The sequence below is a fragment of the Eretmochelys imbricata genome, chromosome 1 (genome assembly GCF_965152235.1).
Source record: "Eretmochelys imbricata isolate rEreImb1 chromosome 1, rEreImb1.hap1, whole genome shotgun sequence".
In the NCBI taxonomy this organism is placed as follows: Eukaryota; Metazoa; Chordata; order Testudines; family Cheloniidae; genus Eretmochelys; species Eretmochelys imbricata.
Genome location: NC_135572.1, coordinates 278,144,219 through 278,150,218, shown reverse-complemented (window position 1 = coordinate 278,150,218; position 6,000 = coordinate 278,144,219).

Genomic DNA, 6,000 nt, shown 5'->3' with positions numbered 1-6,000 from the left:
TTAAGGATCTACAACCTATCCTAAAGGATGACCCAACACTCTCACAAATCTTGGGAGACAGGCCAGTCCTTGCCTACAGACAGCCCCGCAACCTGAAGCAAATACTCACCAACAACCACATACCACACAACAGAACCACTAACCCAGGAACTTATCCTTGCAACAAAGCCCGTTGCCAATTGTGCCCACATATCTATTCAGGGGACACCATCACAGGGCCTAATAACATCAGCCACACTATCAGAGGCTCGTTCACCTGCACATCCACCAATGTGATTTATGCCATCATGTGCCAGCAATGCCCCTCTGCCATGTACAATGGTCAAACTGGACAGTCTCTACGTAAAAGAATAAATGGACACAAATCAGATGTCAAGAATTATAACATTCATAAACCAGTCGGAGAACACTTCAATCTCTCTGGTCACGCAATCACAGACATGAAGGTCGCTATCTTACAACAAAAAAACTTCAAATCCAGACTCCAGCGAGAAACTGCTGAATTGGAATTCATTTGCAAATTGGATACTATTAATTTAGGCTTGAATAGAGACTGGGAGTGGCTAAGTCATTATGCAAGGTAGCCTATTTCCTCTTGTTTTTTCCTACCCCCCCCCCCCAGATGTTCTGGTTTAACTTGGATTTAAACTTGGAGAGTGGTCAGTTTGGATGAGCTATTACCAGCAGGAGAGTGAGTTTGTGTGTGTATGGGGGTGGGTTTTTGGAGGGGGGTGAGGGAGTGAGAGAACCTGGATTTGTGCAGGAAATGGCCTAACTTGATTATCATGACAGGTTTCAGAGTAACAGCCGTGTTAGTCTGTATTCGCAAAAAGAAAAGGAGTACTTGTGGCACCTTAGAGACTAACCAATTTATTTGAGCATGAGCTTTCGTGAGCTACAGCAAGTTTCCACGGTATGTATCTGATGAAGTGAGCTGTAGCTCACGAAAGCTCATGCTCAAATAAATTGGTTAGTCTCTAAGGTGCCACAAGTACTCCTTTTCTTTTTGATTATCATGCACATTGTGTAAAGAGTTGTCACTTTGGATGGGCTATCACCAGCAGGAGAGTGAATTTGTGTGGGGGGGTGGAGGGTGAGAAAACCTGGATTTGTGCTGGAAATGGCCTAACCTGAAGATTACTTTAGATAAGCTATTACCAGCAGGACAGTGGGGTGGGAGGAGGTATTGTTTCATATTCTCTGTGTATATATAAAGTCTGCTGCAGTTTCCATGGTATGCATCTGATGAAGTGAGCTGTAGTTCACGAAAGCTCATGCTCAAATAAATTGAGTCTCTAAGGTGCCACAAGTACTCCTTTTCTTTTTGCGAATACAGACTAACACGGCTGTTACTCTGAAACCTAAGGTTTTCTTATTATCCATGGTTGTACTTAACATATTTGACACAGTCCAAATGTTTGAACAGTTTGAGTTGGATTTGTAAATGTATTCTTTTCTCTAATTAATAGGAATTTTAGATCAGATTCCCTTGCAACACTGAGTGCTCCAGCTGCAGGGTTTGACTAGTATTGCAGGGGATTTAGCATGTCTGATAATTAGCATATTTGTTTTCTAGTTTTCAGAGTAGATCTGTCTCCAACTTTAGTAGGTACATGACAGTGCATTTAAAAAAGCTCAAATCAAGTGTCAATTAAAAAAAACACTTTTTTAATATTTAAGGGTTGATGTTCTGAAGCCTTGCCCAGGCAACATACAGGCTTTCCTTTTTCAAAAGGGCATACAGCTGTGCTTCTTTCATTGGCTTTAGGAAGAAGGGCAGAGTTCTCACCTTGCAGCATGGCATTTGAAACTGGCTGCACTGTGTTAAATTTAAGTATGACTGACAAAACTATCCAGCATAATTTTACTTGCTAAACAACACTTTCTGAATCCAACAATGAATCCTTCTCACAACTGATTACATGCAGAGCTGAAACTTTTACTCTGTAAATTACATAGGATTATAAATAGGGTGACCAGACAGCAAGTGTAAAAAATCAGGATGGGGGTGGGGGTAATAGGTGCCTGTATAAGAAAAAAACAAACCAAAATTGGTATTGTCCCTATAAAATCGGGACATCTGGTCACCCTAAGTATAAATATTTGTATTTGTTAGAAATCTTAGAAAAAGAGGCACATGCTAATTGCTTGACTGAAGGTATTTATCCAATAGGGGGGTTTTTTTGGGGTGGGGGTTTTGTTTTGTTTTGTTTTTTTTAATGATGTACAACCATTTGCTGGAATTCCTGGAGAAGGATGCTTATTCAGACATTTATCTTCTGTAGAGGAAGTACATTTTCAAAGCAGTAGGACAATCAAAGCCATATATATTTCTAGCATTTGTCACCTACAACATTTATACCATGCTCATCACTATGGTATGCAAGAGGTTTATGTATTTGCTCTGTGTTTCCATGTATTTTCCCAGTCAAACAAGATCTCTTATGTTACTTTTAAGCTGGTATTATAACTTGAAACTAATCAGTTGCACACCCTTGCCCTTGCAGGTCAAATTACATTATGATTCTTTAGCCAAGTCTGCCAAATTAGGGCCATATGCTACTTTTGATACATAAAGCTTTTCACAACATATGGTGGATTATGACTCTTATACATAATGCTTAAAATGGTCTGAAAGTGGGGGGGCAGGGTCTATCATTTTCTACAGAAATGAAAGCAACAGCAGTTCTGCCCTCTCAACCTCAGCTCTGCTTCTCCTGCAGTTTCTGGAGTTCTTTACTCCCCTGTCCTCCTCCCCCGACCAGGTGTTGCAGAAATTAAAGCTGTTTCAGGTTGTCTGCAAAGTCAGAGATGACTATTCATTAGTTACACTTCTCTCTCCCACTCTTTTTGACCTCAAGACCACCATAATCAGTCTCTGATATGAAGTATGTTATGTTTTTTCTTCAGATAAGTTGAAGATTCAGTAGTGTCCTTTCCAAAAGTTAGCCTTTTATTCACAAGTCAGATCTAGCCCTTTAGTACAGTGTGAAGGGCAGCACTGCTAGCAAACGAAAGATAGTTGGGGAAAGGGTGTTGATCTTTTCTTTTTCATCACACATTCAAATGCTTGGTGCAACCCAATATCAGGGACTGGGTCCAAATTTCACTATGTGCTGGAAGTCACCATGTTATAACTTTACTAAGCAATTCTATAACTGGATTCTACTGTGTAATTTTCATCACCAGACTCTTTTGAGGTAATAAATGCAGATATGACAGATACTATGTACAATAAAGTAGATTGTTTTGATAACTTTTTCCTGGTGGCAGAGTGAGTGTATGACTCAGTCCTTGCTCGACCAATATAAGGAGCCCTATTTTCACCTTCAGCTCATTTCAGAACCAGGGGAGTAGTCAGGAATACACCCCACTTACAGGCCTGGTGGCTGCCTTCACCGTAGGAGAATTTTAGCAATGTAACCAATATTATGCGCACCCTGGTGTATGTGTGTAGGGATTAGTCTTTCCATTCTTATTGCAAAAGGGAGACAACATGCCAGGGTAAAACAGTGATTAGACAAGACAGAAAAGGACTGAACATGAATGGACACAATGCAAGTACAGAAACCCCTCCCACATCCCCTCGCCTTTCACTCTTTCTGCTTCCTTTTCCTCCCCCCGTGCTATATGGCTAAATGTTAGGAACAATGATTTATTGAAAGCAAATAGCTAGATAGCTTATTCAAACAAATCAGTAACAAAGACTACTGCACAGATTAGCAATAGCCAGGGTTCTCTGTCTTGATATATATTTAACTCTTACCTCCACACTAATTCTGATGCCATATTCCGCTATGATTATATATTCCTGCCTCCCAGTTAAGGCATACACCGGCAGGGTGTTTAACCTTAGTCCAATTCACTTACCCCTCTCCCTTATTACAAAATCAAATTCAAACTTCTGCTTTACACAGCTCTCCATTACTTCACATTCATGTCACTAAAATGTCAATGGATAAATAGCTTTTTCAATAATGATTTGTACTGTAATAGTTTAGGATATCACTGACATGTGTGCCAAACTGGTATTTATCAGTTAAAGGGCAGGAGGAAACATCGCTAGCCAAGTCTCATTTGGAAGTGTAGTTGTGGTCAGGGCCCCAGAATATTTGGAATCACTTATGCAACTTGATAGCACACAGGTTTCAGAGTAACAGCCGTGTTAGTCTGTATTCGCAAAAAGAAAAGGAGTACTTGTGGCACCTTAGAGACTAACCAATTTATTTGAGCATAAGCTTTCGTGAGCTACAGCTCACTTCATCGGATGTATCCGATGAAGTGAGCTGTATCCGATGAAGTGAGCTGTAGCTCACGAAAGCTTATGCTCAAATAAATTGGTTAGTCTCTAAGGTGCCACAAGTACTCCTTTTCTTTTTGATAGCACACAGTAACTCCAAACACCAGCTGAGCTGACCTTTGTTGTACCATGCAGAAAAATCTGCTGGGACAAAAACTTAAAAAATACTCACCTGCTAATAGTTGGAATCCGCTACCCACTGCATTAAGAGGAATATACTAGATACTCTTTCACTGAATTAGGTTATACACACACCTCTGATTTTAGAAAATCATGCATTTCCTGGGCACTGGATTATTTAGCACTACTGAAGTAGGTATTGAAAGATTAATATAGGATTAGTGGGGAAAGCCAGTGATCAGAGTGGAGCTGACTTCCACTTTAGGGTAGCTTGCATTGCCAGACAAGTGTAAAGTGGCCCTAGTGTAAATGAGAATCAAGTCCAATAACTTCATCACTGACTTCATCCACTTTAATTCTAGTAGTAGTCAATGACCAAATTAGTTTGTCCATGTGTTCTATTATTAAATCAAAGAGGAGGGTAAAGGGGGCAGCCTTGCCTCATATTAGATGATAACAAGAAAAGCAAAGTGACCTTTCCAGTAACTAGAGAGGATGTTATGAGACCATTCGGTGTTTTTATCCACTTCCCAAAATCTTGGTACTATCACTTGTGTGCACAATAATTGAATGTACACTTACAACATTCATGAACATGCAAATGTTTGTGCACACAAATACAGCCCTATGTTAAAAATGGGACCTCCTCTGTTTAACTGTTTCATTATAAAAGCTATGTAGATGGAAGATCAGTTGGTTTTGGCATCAGGTTTACTCCTACCAAGTTAAATTATGGAAACTAAGAGAACAAGGAGACAGATCCTCAACTGTGCTGTGCTGACATTTAGCACAATTGGAGACTTGGGATGGAAGGTGGCTCTAAGCCAACTTTCCTAATCCTGAGGGAAGAAGAGTCCCTAGTGCAAACTAACAACTGATTTGAGGCATGCCAGCTGCAGCCAGCTCATAGCAACCAATCTCAGCCAAAAATCAGCCAGACCACTACATTCTGGCCCAGCACCCTTGCACACTTGGCACCTTGCTACATGCTCCTGACGCTAGAGATGTCCAGCGCTAGGGAATCCTCAGCAGCCCTATAAAGCTGTTCTGAGCAGTGCAAAGGGACCTTAGCAGGGCTGAGGCTTTGGCCCAAGGTGGACAGAATTCCAGCTTAGGTGTTTGTTTTTTAAATGGATAGTAAATCTGTATTTTCAGATATTGAGATCTGAGTTTCTTCAAACCTGCTCCTTGTCAACCTGTAGTTTTATATACACAGGAACATATAACATTAGGGTGAAATTTTCAAAAAGCACCCAATGACTTAGGAGCTTAAGTCTCTGAAAGTCAGTAGGACTTAGGTGCCTAAGTCATTTTTGAAAATGGGACTTAGGTGCTTTGAAAGTTTTACTCTGTGTCTCTAAATTAGGGAGAAAACTAAAATAAAAACCTCAAAAGTACAACAGAGGGCCATGTGATTAGATAGAAATGTCCCTGAGCAAAATTAGTGTAACTTTTAAAACAGGTTATAATCAGTTTGGAAAAATGGTGAAAGGCAGAAGACCAAAGGAGGGGGAAGTTAATGCAGGAATTACTTATAAATTATGATGTAAATTAAATACCATCCCCTGGCATCTTGAGAC